This window comes from Anabrus simplex, chromosome 4 (assembly GCF_040414725.1).
Source record: "Anabrus simplex isolate iqAnaSimp1 chromosome 4, ASM4041472v1, whole genome shotgun sequence".
Taxonomy (NCBI): Eukaryota; Metazoa; Arthropoda; class Insecta; order Orthoptera; family Tettigoniidae; genus Anabrus; species Anabrus simplex.
This window is the reverse complement of record NC_090268.1, coordinates 121995053-122011050: the sequence shown is the minus strand read 5'-3', so window position 1 is coordinate 122011050 and position 15998 is coordinate 121995053.

Sequence of the window (15998 nt, the reverse complement as noted above, 5' to 3'; positions counted from 1 at the left end):
GTTGTTGAAACTAATAGATGTGTTAACATTCATACAATAGGCCTTACACCTGGCACCAGAACCCCTGCAGTCACAGGTTTTAGAGAGATTTTCTCTTGCGACAACTACCATCGTATTGACCTTTGTTCCTTCCTTCCTTCCATTAATTGTGGGCAAGAGTCAGGTAGCTCAGGTTAGATTTACAGCTTTATGGTTTATGGTATCACCATTCACCCATACTACTGTCAAGGGTCACCTAATCACAAGCAAACATAAGAGTATACCTGAGTGAAAATCAATAAACGTCATTATTTAGAAATTATCAGCAAAATTATCCACACTGCCATACAATTTGTATCCGCCAAGACACTAACTTTGCGGTTATCTGCAATGAAGACCAGTATGCTGACCATTCAGTCGGACATACTAGTAACAGCAACCAATAAATCAATCAATCAATCAATCACCACTGATCTGCAGTCATCCAGGTGGCAGATTCCCTATCTGTTGTTTACCTAGAATCTTCTTAAATAATTTCAAAGAATTTGGAAATCTATCAAACATTTCCCTTGGTAAATTATTCCAATTATTCTTCTTCCTATAAATGAATATTCACCCCAATTTGTCCTCTTGAATTTTAATTGTATCTTCAAATTGTGATCTTCCCTACTTTTAAAAACACCACTCAGACTAATTTGTCATTCCATGCTATCTCTCCACTGACAGCTGAAAACATGCTGCTTAGTCGATCAGCTCGCCTTCGTTCTTCAAAGTCTGCCCAGCCCAAACTTCACAACAGTTTCGTAACACTACTCCTTCATCGGAAATCACCCAGGACATATTGAGCTGCTTTTCTTTGGATTTTTCCAGTTCTCGAATCAAGTTGTCCTGAATAGGGTCCCATACACTGGAACCATATTCTAATTGGGGTCTTACCAGAGACTTAACACGCGGGCTGTAAATGAGGTAGCGGCAATATTCATAGAACACACTATTTAATGAACTAACAGGTACAATTGCATTACATTCCTTCATTGTAGTCACCCGCAAAGTCTATTACCTTTTGCCAAATATCGGGAAGCCGTAGGGGACCACTGGCAAGGTATTCTCTGTTGATGACAGCGACGGAGCGCCCTACTGCACAGAGTACATAGATTTATACCCATCATAATTGAAAGAATTAAGATTAACTCATTTATTAAATTAATTAATAGTAAAATAAACTCATCATCATATGAAGCACTCCAGATGGCGGACGGCACCATGGCAGTAGAGGAAGACGCCCCCTGGCGTTCAGAGGCTGCCGTCCAGGCCCTGCCTGCCAGCGAGTCTGTCGAGGTGAAGATATTGATAAGCGCCCCACAGGACAGGGAACGCAGTGAGGTGTCAGCACCGACCGACGCCACCGCCACCAGCCAGGAGGAGGGAGAAGATGGCGACACAGCGGGACTGCCAGCTACCCTGGGGTCACCAGGCCGGGAGGAGAGCCACCAGGACGAGACCTCTTCCCCTGCCGAGAAGAAACCCCTCGGGGAGGAGACGGCGCCGCCCCCGGACCAGAAGGAAGAAGACGACACCGGCCCACCAAGAGAGGACCACCCAGCCGCAACCTAGGACCGCTCCCAGGACAGCAGTCAACTGAGGAGCCAACTAGGAGAGGACCTCAGCGGGAAGCGGCAATCAGGTGAGACCGAAACGTCCCCCTCAGCAGTTCTTGCAGTGTTTCCGCTGCTTGAGGTGGGGCCACCGGCAGGAGAGGTGTGGGCTCTTAGTAAGGTGCAACCGTTGTGGAGGTGATCACCACTACACGGCCTGCGCAGCACTTAAAGAGGCGCCGGTGTGCGCCAACTGCGCGGGGGGCCACCCGGCCTCTCATCGCAGTTGCCCTGCGTACCGGGCCATGGCGCGGACAGAGAGGAAGGAGGCCCGGCGTCATGACCCACCCCCATCCAGGAGGCCTCCGTCCAGGCGGGCTTGGCCTCATTCTCCGGGATCGGAGACTGGGTACGAGGGACCCCAAGGAGGCGGCGCTGTGCGGCGGGCACTAGTGGTACTCGATGCATGGCTCTGCAACCGGCAAGGCCCGCGCTAGCCACAGCAGTGCCCAGAAGTACTGATCCCCAGAACAAGTGGACTAGCAACGAATAGGCTTATGACTTGTGCATGATACCTGTTCCCAACTAATGCAATCACCTGGACCTTTCCAGAACCACATTATTGCATGTGCTATTTAGAAAATGTCAGGTTTTACATGTGGGCATCTTTCTATTTCTGCCTATATGGTTTTTTCCTGACCCTTACTACCCGATTACACTGCTATTGATACCCACCACCACATCTGGCCTGGCCTGGTAACATGAGCATGGGGACAGGCAGATACTCCTGTAGTATCACTTCCCACTCTTCCCTGCTATCTCTTTTCTACTTAGAAATTAATAGCATGTCAGGGGCCATGCAGATTGAGTCGATGGTCACGCAGGGAATGGTCTTCCCCCCCCCGTAAAAAAGACCAAAAAAAATGCTACCTTGTCTTTTGATTGCCGTATTTCTGAGAGTGTGTGTATTAAGACAGGAGGTGGGGCGTCTCATTCTTTTGCCAGGCAGTCTATCAGCCAAGGTAATGACCACCAAACTTATTTTTCTGTAGCTACCTCCGCAGACTTACACGAGGGGAAGGTTCAAATTCCTAATTATGTAACCTGCTGTTTCTAAAATATAGACCTTTTCTTGGATAATGTAAAATTTCATAAAGTTTTAAAACTGTAAATCAGGGATGGAGAGTGCGTTACCCTCTTGAGTTCTCCTTCAATTTAGTTTGAGGTGACTATGATTTTGTAACCTTTTCCCTTTTCTGTAAAGTGTTAGATTAATTTCCATTCTAGTCACCTCAGTAGCTTGGAATTAACCCCTGCATCATCGGGCTGAGAGCCCAATTAGGGTTTTATATCTAATTTTCTAGGAGCACAAGTGTACGCCTCCATTCATTTTGTGTACGGGCCAGTAATTTAACCTGTTCTTCTTTCCATGAAGGCCCAGTAGTTTGGGTAATTGATGCCCCTGTGTAAAAATTTTAAATTGTAAATTGTGCCTAGAGAGGCTAGAGAATGTAAGGTTTTGTGTAATGTTGCCTTAAGCGGGCTGTAAGAAATTAGTTAAAGTGGGAGAGCATGTAAACTCTTATCTGTTTTTTTCTAAATTCAACTGTAATATTGAGGGGTGCCTCTGGAAGGCTGTAAATTTGTTGGAGCAAAGTGGGATATTCCTGTCCTTGCATAAACATTGAGATTTTGCAGACATTGTGAATTTTGTAAACTGAAGCTTGTAGCTCAGAACTTGTAAATCTGGGGCTTGAAGCCCAAAGTCGTTAAATTCCCTAGTCTGGGGTGTTCCACCTTCGTAGGAAAATTGGCATTATACCTGAGATTTGTTGTTTTCACTCTGAAAAATTTGTTATGTTTGTGATTGGTAAAGAAATGTAACCTTTGTTTTGAAGTTTTAATTTAATTTTTGATATCGCGGATAGACCCATTCTACTCAGCACCTTCTTTCACCTCTTTCTGCTCCATGGAAATTCCATAACAAATACAATAAACAATAATGGCGAGAGTGCACTTCCTTGCTTGAGACCTTTTTTTGTACAAAATGTTTCAGAGTCACCACTCCCCACTTGTTCATTGTTTTTACTCTTACGATACAACATTTTTATCTTGTTAATTAATGATTTTGGTTCATTCCTTTTCAGTGGGCATTCCCATACATGTTTTCTCTTAGCTGTATCATAAGCTTTTTCCAAATCTAAAAATACGAAGATGATTTCCTTGTTCCTTTCCAGATATTTTTCCATTATCATTCTCACTGTAAATATCAAGTCTACTGTTGATCTATTCAGTCTAAAGCCATATTGTTCTTCCTCTAATTGTGTTTCTATTATATCCCTCAGGTCCCTCTGACCGCAAGTTTCGACAACAATCAATACAGGATGTGCCCACCACGAGCTGCAATACATTGATGATGTGATAGTGCATGTGATAATAGGATTATACCTCTATAATTTTCACATTTCTTCCTATTTCCTTTTTTGAACAATGGTACAATCCTTAATAAACTGAAGAAAATGGAAATTGCAACACCCAGAAAGAGTGGTGCTACATTGCTGCAATTGAACATGCAGGACGAGTGTTTGGTTGTGATTCGATGATTACACTTTCAGGTCCCTGTGACCGCAAGTTTGGACAACAATCAATACAGGATGTGCCCAGCACGAACTGCAATACATTGATGAATTCGTCGAGGCATGGAGTCAATAAGGCCCTGAATCACTTCCTGAGGAATTGTGGCCCATGCTTGCTGCATTGCATGGGTCAGTTGTTCCAGATTTGTGGGTGGCTGAGGACGGTTGGCACGTTGTCAACCCATCATGTCCCATACATGCTCAATAGGACTGAGGTCTGGGGATCTGGCGGGCCATTTTAAGGTTGTGATGTCGTGGAGAGCTTCTCTGGAGATGCGTGCAATGTGAACCTGGGCATTGTCCTGCTGAAACATCCCATAAACAATGTTCGCCATCATAGGGACAACCACTGGATTGAATACCCTATCACCGTACTATCGAGCAGTCATAGTGCCCTCCAAAAGCACTAATTGTGTCTTTCACATTAAAACCAATAGCTCCCCAGACCATAATGCTTGATGTTGGCCCTGTGTGCCTCTCGACAGTAAGATCTGGGCGGCTCCTCTCCCCGGTACGTCGGCGCACACGACACCGGCGATCACTGCGGGCAAGACAGAAGCGGGATTCATCACTAAAGACGACCCTATGCCATTCGTCGACCCACGTCGATCTTTCTCGACACCAGGCCAGCCTTACACGTCGCTGTTGTGGGGTCAATGGAACACCTTCTGCAGGGACACGGGCTCGTAAGCCAGCTGCATGCAGACGATTACCAATTGTTTGTTGTGCAACGTGGGGTGCCACAGCTGCTCGAATTTGCGCTGCTGTTGCATTGGGTTCCATCCGGGCCATCCGAATTATGCAGCGATCCTCTCTCACAGTTGTCCGTCGCGCTGGGCCTGTGCCAGGTCTACGAGTTTGGGTACCTTCATTTTACCACTGCTGCCATACGTGTTGTACCATAGATGCCTGTCGGCTAACACGTGCAGCGACAGTCCTTAGTGATAATCCACCCTCACACAGCCCAATTATCCGAGCCCTCTCAAAAGGCAACAGTTGTTGATAGCGTGCTCTTCTCTGTCGTCGAGGCATTTTTGATGGGGAACACTTCACTGCACAGACTGCAAGTCAACTACGCTACACCAGAGACCATATACTGGAGTTGATTCCTCCGCGACCAATCACATGGGGAGACCTGTAGCAACAATCCAATGGGTCTGAAACTTTGATCGTTTACATACCTACATGGCATCGTTCCATATCTTGAAAATCAACACAAACGACCAATGCCTTCATGGTGTTGCAATTTCCATTTTCTTAAGTGTACAACCCCTAAATACCGCAATAACCATGTGAAGAGATTTGTAACCTTTATTTACAATCCCATTTATGTGATTACCCCAATGAAGATATTTACTTATATTAACATTTAGGTACTGTACTTTCAGTGATCCCCACAAAGAACTTTTACCCCATCAATGCAGTAATTAAAATTGAGAGGAGTTTACCTGTTTGTGACTTTTCACCCTGTTTATCAGCATATTATTGTCTGCTGTCCAGCTCACAGGATTGTCGAGGTCTTTTTGCGGTTACTCACAGCCTTGTAACTCATTTATTACACTATGCAGTATTACATCATCCTTAAAAATTCTCCAGTTCCTTAATCATGTCATATATATATATATATATATCTACAGGGTTATTACAAATGATTGAAGCAAGTTCATAAATTCACTGTAGCTCCATGAATTGACATATGGTCACGATACTCAACAGTCATGTAGAAAAACTCAAAACGTTTTAGTTTGCTGAAGTCGCACTTCAGATTTCTACCACAAGAGCGCAGTAGGAGTGAGCAGTGCGCAGTGAGACAAGATAGTGATAGGAGCCAAGGAAGCGTTTGTTGTGCTTGAAATGCACTCACATCAGTCTGATATAACAGTGCAACGACACTTCAGGACGAAATACCACAAAGATCCACCAACTGCTAACTCCATTTGGCGATGGTATGTGCAGTTTAAAGCTTTAGGATGTCTCTGTAAGGGGAAATCAACGGGTCGACCTGCAGTGACTGAAGAAACAGTTGATCGCGTGCGGGCAAGTTTCATGCATAGCCCACACAAGTCGACGGAGAGAGCAAGTAGACTGCTGAACATACCACAGCCGACTGCTTGGAAAATCCTACGGAAACCACTAAAGCAGAAGCCTTACTGCTTAAAATTGCTACAAGCCCTGACTCCCGATGGGAAAGTCAAACGCCTTGAATTTTCGGCACAGTTGCAACAGTATATGGAGGAGGATGAGTTTAGTACGAAACTTGTTCAGTGATGAAGCAACATTTTTTGTTAATGGTGAAGTGAACAGACACAATGTGCGAACCAGAGGGGGGTAGAGAATCCTCACGCTATTGTGCAGCACATTTGAAATTCACCAAACATTGATGTGTTTCGTGCAGTGTCACGGTTTAAAGTGTACGGCCCCTTTTTCTTCCAAGAGAAATCCGTTACAGCACACGTGTATCTGGAAATGCTGGAAAATTGGCTTATGCTGCAACTGGAGGACAGCGTAGACTTGATCTTCCAACAGGATGGTGCTCCACCCCACTTCCATGGTAATGTTCGTCAATTTTAAACAGGAGATTGCCAAACCGATGGATCGGTCATGGTGGAGCGATGATCAGCCATTCATTTCATGACCTCCACGCTCTCCTGACCTAACCCCATGCGATTTCTTTGTGTGGGGTTAAGTGAAAGACTCAGTGTTTACACCTTCTCTCCCAACAAACCTGCCAGAACTGCGAGCTTGCATCAATCATGCTTTCGAATCCATTGATAGAGACATGCTGCGCCGAGTGTGGGACGAACTTGATTATAGGCTAGATGTCTGTAGAATCACTAAATGGGCAAATATTTAAAAAAAAATTGAGTTTTTCTATGTGTGTGCAAAGCCTTGTGACAATATGTCAAATAATAAAGTTATTGTAGAGCTTTGGAATCACTCAAATCATCTGTAATAACCGTGTGTATATATACATATAAGGAAACATAAAGGTCCAATAATACTGCCTTGAGGAATTCCCATCTCTATGATTACAGGACCAGATAATGCTTCACCTACTCTAACTCTCCGAGTTCTATTTTCTAGAAATATAGCCATCCATTCAGCCACTCTTTTGTCTAGTCCAATTGCACTCATTTTTGCCAATATTATTTGGAGAAAAGGAACAAAAGAAAAATATCCCACTGTTTAAATACCTTTATTTCACAGGAAATCTGTTGGCTAATGCTTTACGATAAAGGTGATTCACTAATGAGAAACCTGAGCTTGTCATTTCTTATACAAAAGCTTAATTCATGGTTGAATTGAAAACAAACATGCGAACATTTGAGTAAATATTCAAATGGCAGACTGCAGTCCGGATCTAGACTCCAATGCCATTTTTATCCGGAGCTGCATGGTTTATATGATGTCAAGAGTGAGAAAAAAAAGGGGGGAAAATACAATTAAAAACAGTAAATATATCTTAGAGAGTAGGTATTGTAATGTACAACTTTCATGTTCCCTCACCTAAAACACTATTTGCTCCACTAATGGCAGTGAGTGTTCATTTTGATTTTTCTCTAGTCTCCAATCTCTTCCCTGCCTCAGTTAGGAGTTAGATCTTGCTTGATCCACACATGAATTAAAAAATGATATGTTGTTTATACATCCGTGTAAGTTTTCAATTATTTCAGTGAACTTTTACATCACGAGTGATTGCAAGAGATGTAAAGTGAACTCTGAAAATCACATCTTCAAGCCTGAATGGGAACTGCAATGCTTATTCGTTTTGCCTGAATGTACAGACACAAAGCCCACATGCCTAATATGCAGATGGACAGTTGCTTTGATTTACAAATTGCTTAACATCGCATCGACACAGATAGGTTTCATGGCGACGAAGAGATAGGAAAGGGCTAGGAGTGGGAAGGAAGCGGCTGTTGCCTTAATTAAAATGCAGCCCCAGCATTTGCTTCGTTTAAGAGTGGAAATTTAAAGTGGAATTTCAACAGTAAGCATTTCAGTTAAGGGCAACAATTTCCACTCGGCAGTGACACATGAAACCAGAAGGTTAACAGTTGAAAGATTCATTAGAGGCTGGTCAAGAATGCATGAGACGAGTTACCACAGAACAAGAGAAAGCAGCACTGGCATCTTAAAAAGTACCCCGGATTTTAAGAGGGGCAAAAAAATTCATTTGTCAGCTCAGAAACTGTGAAAGAGTGTCTTGTTGAAATGGTCAGCACATTATTTCCAAGTGATGCAAAAGTAATTCATGTCATTCAAGTATACTGCTGTCTGCTGCTACAAATATGTGCAGGGTAGAATTGTTATCAATGGATGCTCATTAGTGATGGGCAACGTTCTCGCTCAAGACTCTCGCGAGAATCTCGAGACCGATCCTCCTGTAGTGCAAGCTGTGCAACGTACCAGTAACTACGACTGTAAAATTGATAGTATATCATTGGCAGTTATTGCGTGAAATAACGTTCTCATATAAAAACTTGTGAGCCAATACATTTTGTCAAAAGCCTGGAAAAATATTGCCTGTTCAACTATGAAACCCTTAATACCAGTAACAAAAGTGAAAACAGAATGTTGATATCTTAAACTGTTCACAACTTATTTGGGGTGCACATCTTAGCTGAATAACCCTGCATAAATTGTGAATAACTGTAGATAGGATGTAAACTTACTTGGATACTACAGGTGTGCATTATTCGAACCTGAGACGGGGAAGATGTGCTTTGCTAGATATGCAACCCCCATTGCATATGAGTGGAACGTGTAATCTAAAATACCCGACTTTGCCCCAATTCTTTCAGCAGGGGTGATGAGCAACGCTCTCGAGACCGATTCTCGTGTGCTGCAAGCTGTGCGACATCCCAGTAACATCGAGTGTAACCTTGATAGTTACCATCATCAGTTCTCATATGGAAACGTGTATGACAATAAATTTTGTCAAAAGCCCAGGAAAGCACTGCATGTTGAACTATGAGCTCCTTAACACCGTTAACGAAAATGAAGACAGAATGCCAGTATCTTAAACTGTTCACGAGTTATGTCAGGTGGACTTCTTAGCTGAATAACCCGTATAATTTGTTAACTGTTATTAGGATGTAAACCTACCTGGATGCCTTACAATCATTGTCGGCAGGGTAGCTTCTTCTGATTCAAACCGGGCCGGAGGTGTTCTGTGAATTCCTCTTCATTTATAATTAGTATTTTTAAGTGTCGAATTATCACAGAAGTATTTCTGCCGATGTATTTTACTTCTTTTGAATAAGGAACACAGCGGGCTGTTCTACGTGTCATCTCTTCAAAATAACAGACATCCACGACTTACGTTGCGTTTCGGACATCGTCTTCAAGTTTTTGGGTACAACTAGACACAATTTCACATTGCACCGTCATATATCGAAGTACCTAATTATGACGCGAATACTCTACAACATTGTAAGGAATTATTTCCTATGTCACCAAAATATCGGTAAACACAAACAGTGGTCATATGTTATTGTATGTGGGGTCTAATAACGATGTACACGTACCTGTCAAAAGAAATGGAGCAAACTGACGCATTTTAGATTACACATTCCACTCATGCGTAATGGTGGTTGCATACGCAGCAATGCGCATCTTGCCTTGTCTTGAGTTCGAATAATGCACGCCTCTAGTATCTAGGTACATGTACCTACAGTAGCCGTCAGGTTCTGTACGTAAACCACTCTTTTGTATACCTACCAGTGCATACAATGCCATAATGCGTAGGCCTATCCCTTATAATTGTGTTATACTGTGTCAAAATAGATCTCGGTAGAAATCAACGCCCTATTCCCTTGTTGACACGTATTTACGAAATTGAGAAGGCCCGTGGTTGGCTATTACGCATACTCTGCACAAACAACATTCAGCTCCGAGTACCTGTAGGCCTACGACACGCTGCTCGCCGCACAATGCGAGGACAACGCTCTCGAGATCTCTCAAAATTTCTCGCGAGAAATAGTGCCTGCGCTAGTCTCGAGAAATCCCAAGAAATCTCAAGACCTCGTCTCAGACTGCCCATCACTAATGCTCATACTAAACAGAAGCAGTAAATGAGTGATGTCTCTGTGCGCTCTGTGGCTCTGGACTAATCTTCAGCTGGGACTGACTGGGCTCAACTGTGGTATTCTTTAATGGTATTCGATTTTTGAAAGAATTGTTTGGCTTCAGGCTATTGTATGCAGCCCTATGTGGTGGTGATTATTGTTTTAAGACGAAGTACAACTAAGAACCATTCTCTAATGCAGCTGTATGGAAGACACACTATGCGGCTTTATGTCTGAGTATGATATGAAATGAGAAAATCTGTTATCTGTGGCAACAGATGAGCTTGTAGCATGGTGGGAGATAAGAGTGGCCTGGAACATCATATTTGAGATCAAAATAGTAATGTCGTTTTTTGCCACTACATAATTCACCAAGCCATATTATGCAGTAAGCTGTCTGATCTTAAGAGTAGTCACTTGTATGGTTAATTATTTTAGGTAAGAGATTATCATTGACACATGGACTTTCTAGAACCTATCTTGAGAAATTTGGTGCCATGCACACAGATCTTTTGCTTCACAACAATGTTTGCTGGCTTAGCAAAAAAAAGACACACTTTCCAGATACTTTGAACTGAACTGAAAGACAAAATCAGAAGTTTTCTCAATGGGTGTGGCATGAAAGACAGCAAGCAGAAACATCAATTTATCAACTTGCTTAATGAGGAGGAAGTATACAGCAGGTTGTTGTCTTGACTGACATTTTTTTTTAAGCTTACCATTTTATTATACATGGAGCAGAAAAACTGTTACATTAACTGCCTAATGTTGTACAGCTTTTTCAAACTAACTTAATTCAAGACCTGAAGGAGGAAAATAAAAACTTTTTCCAAACTTTGTTCAGTATTTTGTAAAGAAGATTTGTTGAAAAATTTGTCATATTTTTTGCACCAGCTGAAGAGAAAAGTTCATGAAAGAATGATTCAGTTCAACAAATTGAAAGACATTTTTTGGGCTCTGATGAAACTCTTTATTATCGGTCCTCATGGAGAATGGTGTACCAAAGTAAATGAATTGTGGAACTTTGACAAGGCAGAATTACAGATGGAAATGCTACAGCTGCATATGATAGAAGAAAGGGTAGAGAAAGTTATTTCATTTTGGCTGTCTCTTGATAGAGATTCTCATACCCTAACTTGTGCAAGAAATTGAAGTAGGTGCTGACAACATGGAGGTGTGTGAATCTATGATTTCCAAGATGAATTTTGTGAAAAACATTTTCAGATCCAGAATAACTAATGAATACTTTAGGGACTGCTCAACTCATTGCCAGAACTTTGTACACTCCAGATGTTGAAAAGATTTCACATAATGAGGCATGCCATTTCTCTCTCTGATGAGGCTAGGTGGGTGAATTGTATATTTCAAACATGCATACTGTCACCGAATTCAAAATATCGTTGATCTAAAATTTTATTTCTATGTGAATATATTGTACGTAAATACTCCACTGGTTGAAACCAAATATTTGAAACCAGGGCCCCTTTTATGGCAGTATTATCACCAATCTGGACTTAAAGGAAAAATCATCAAAGACCCCTGGCCTACATCCATGCTTCTTACATATAAATCACAAAATAGTCACTTCATCACCAGAAGTCAGTGTTCAATTGAAGTGTTTTCACAAAAATTAATGCCATTTTAACTTCTGATGAGTCTACATTAAAGTAACAGTAGGCCTTGGATTTTGCTTGGTAAGCTTCATTATTCAGAGATATAAACTTCATTATGGTTCTGTGCTGAACTGAGATCACAAAGTTAAGATTCCAGTAAAGTTCCACCTTAAGTTGTACAAGATGTTGTTTACAGCATTTATTTATTTATGGGACCAGTTTCGACATACACAAATATCATCATCAGCCTAAATCACTAAAAGAGCAAGTACATAATAAATTTTATACAGTACATATAAAGATAAATAACATCATACTTCATTTTCACAAACAGAATTAACAGTTTCATTGAAATTATGAATTTGGCATGTTTTGAAACACATAATAGTCCTATGCCATACAATAAAATCTTGTGATGTATTTTGTAACTTGTTGATTGTGCGAAAGTCTTGAGAAGTTTCACGTATTGAATGTTGTAACCGTCCAGGCTTCTCCAGCCCTACTAATTTAATAATATCATTTTACGCGATATCATCTGATATCAAGTTTATCCGCCATCGGCAATTATTTGTAATAACATATTTATTCAACGTCAATCATTTGTAATCAAGGCTTTTTGGAATCATATTGTATATATAATAACATCGTTTTAGTATTTAAATTATTATATTATGTAGGATAAGAATTCATTATGTTGTAAATACGGTCAATATGTTGAGACATAGTTGTTTTCATTTCATCTCATGTTTGTGTATACGGAGGGTTATTCTTGAAGCTTGGGATTTTGCGTGAGTCATGGGTTTATTTTATGACCAAGGCTAGTAAACAGCGACCCGTGCACGAGGCTTGCAAGCTGGTCAGCTATATCATCGCCACGCCTTCTGGACTTGTCGAGGAAGAAGAGAAAGGGAGTTGATGTTTCGATCTATCGAATCAGATACTTTGTTGTATATGAGTTTTGAGATTGAACTGTTGCCAAGAGTGGGGGTGAGCTCGGATATATACTGATTCTCAACACGAGAACGGGACCTTACCACCGTACAACCTTACAACTTTACAACCTAACTACGTGTACTCCATCACTATTACTTCTACTGTGAACATCTACTTTGAACGACGTGATTTGATTTTTGAAACAGTGTGTGGTCGCTCAGCGACATAGTTACTTTTGTACAATGTGTTGTCGCTTCGGTTATGTTATCGGATCTACGAGAAACGAAACAAGCTTATGGCTTGTGTGATATTCAGTAAATATTGTGGACGAAGAACTATGTTTAGTTCAAGTCTACGGAATTTTGGTACAAGTCTGTACCGTATAAATAGTATAGCTCAGTTGGATTGAGATTTCTACTAATATGGAAAAATTCATATCTCTGAATTTTTTCCTCTTACGATCAACGCTGATCAGTTATTACAAGTATAGGGCCAATGTCTAATTTAAAGACTAGGCATGTAGGGAGTGTTAGTCCAGATAGCCCGTACCATATCAGAGAAGGAAGGAAGGATGTCCATTGAGCAAAGTCTACATCGAGAAGAAGAGAACGAGCAACCACGGAAACCAGATGACTTCAACGGAAGCTGCAATTGGTAAGCTTCAATTAGATAAAGCAAGCAATAGTAAATTCAGTAAATTAAATTCTAAATTCCTTCACGCTTTAAGGAAACTTTTCCGATTCATCTCACTTTATTTTTGTATAATAAATTCATTTGTATTTTATATTGCGTTAATTTTCTTTCTTAAGCGATACTTAATGGTTAATTATTTAGAATCCTACCCCTGTGATTTAAGTATAAGTCTCTATGCTAGTTGTACCGGGCGGTACACCTCCACGCCGCTAATTTAAAATTTGCGCCAGTTGAAACTCCTCTGGTGGAGGAAGTCTGAACTTTATCTAATGTATTAATTTTTAAGTTTCTCAGAAGATGTCACTACTTGGAAATTTTGAAGTTTCTGAACTGGGTCGTTTTTGATGTATTTTTGTTGTACCTGTAGTAAGAAGTGTGAACTTTCTCTTCTAGAGGACACTACTGAAGAACTACAATAGTGCACCCTAGTGCGAAGTGAAAGAACTGTGGTTTTTTTTGGAGAAATTTTGAATTCATAAGTTTGTTCCTTGTTAAATTTCTTTCTGTTATTGTTTAAGTTGGCTGTATACCCCTTTCTTTCCCCTTGTTTTGTATTTAGCCAATCCCGAATTTCTTTAATTCATTTTTGACCAATCTGATGTATCTTCTCCAACTTGAATATCTTGCTTAAGCCTAGCCAATAAAGTTTTTGTGGGCGGGGGTTCTCATTTCCGAAACGCATCGAACTTTCCACGAGAGTATATAAACTGCTGATTTTCGGGTCTCTGCGCCACTTCAGTACCATCTTTCAGTGTGTTAAGTACATAGCAGGGGGCGGGAAGCGCCTCTTTCGTCGGGCAGCAGTTCAACAACCAGGTAATGGCCGTTTAACAACTTCTTTTCTTGCTAGCTCAGCAGTTTAACTCTCGGGGAGGGTCCGAAGCGTTTCCCCATGTAACTTTCCTCTAAAATGTAAAGACACTTAGTATCTATTCTATCTTTTAAACTACATATTGAGATAGAGAGTGCTTAACCCTCTCGAGCTCCCACTCATATTGTTTTGAGGTGAACTTATTTTTCATAACCGATTCTTCCTTAACATAATGTAAATGGTTTCCTTCTAAAGTCACCTCTTTAGTATGGGATTAGCCCTTGCATTAGCGGCCTAGAGCCAGATTAGGTTTTAAACAAAAGGTATTAGGAGTGCAGATCGCCTCCTCTCAAATTGTTATTTTGGAGGTCATGTAATTAACCTTTTTCTCACTTAATAGACCTCAGTAGGTTGGGGGTTTTTTTTTTGCTAGGGGCTTTACGTCGCTCCGACACAGATAGGTCTTATGGCGACGACCAGTTGGGTATTTTACCCCGGTGTCTATGTCCTTAGAGGACAACTTGAAGGTGGAGTTTGGTGTGGCCTTTGATAGGCTTAAAGTTGAGAGCGAGTGGCTCCTTCTTGAAAATTGAGTATGTATGCCTCGAGGAGGCTTTTCTGTGTAATTTAGAGCAAGTGCTCCTGGGCATGAATGGAGTTTTCTGCCCCTCGGTTAAATCTTGTTTTGGGGTAAAGTTGGGCTAGTTGCCAAAGAATTGTGAGTTCGGGGCTCGAAGCCCAAATCCTGTAAATACTGTAAGTGTAATTTGTTATCTTGCTACTCTGTACCTGCCATTCTTGTTATTTCTGAATTTTGAAAAGAAAATATAACCTTGTTAAATTTTAAATTAACTTTAATTTCGTAGCCTGAGACCCGTTCACACCCGCACCTTCTTTCACCTCTAACTACCACAACAAAACTCCGTAACAAGTGGTAGCAGAGCGTGGTTGAATGGGTCTCAATTTAGCCCCTTTTGACGGCTAAACATTGCGTTGATCCGAACTCTAACAATTTTCTCTGTTGCAGGAAATTTTTGATTTTTCTTTTTCAAAATTGTTCTGTCATCATGCCCGGCCCTCGCGATGTTCTCCATCTTAACTATTTGCGCAAGGAGGAGTTGATCTATGAGTTAACTATCAGAAATGTGCAATCTGGAGGCACGGTTGCAGTAGACACAAACAAGCTTAGAGAGTCCCTTGATTTGCCCATTTCCATTCCCACTTTGGGAGAGAAAGAAATTGACGACTCTCTTTCCACGATCACTGATAATACTACTGAGCTAGCATCTGTAGTTAGTTTTTTTGAAGAAAAAGATCCTTCGCCTAATCAAATTAAATGTGTGCAAGCCAGGCTATTTCATTTTTCGAATAGAGTTAACGATCTGTTGTCTCAAAATTTGAATGACGTTCAGAGGAAGGAAGCTAGTATGGTTCTTGAAAATCTTTCTGAATTATCTAGTAAGGTCACCCAATTTTTAACTGGGGAAGTTCCTCCCAAAATCGATCAACCCACCACAGTGAATGTAGGTAGCGAGGAAGAGCTTCCTAAAGCAGATGTCAATAGGAAAACCGTCGCTGCTCAAACAACCTCTGCCCCATTGGACGAGTCTGAACGCCGAACCTCGTTGAATAATGTACGTTCTGAATTAACGTCCTTGCCACTTAAA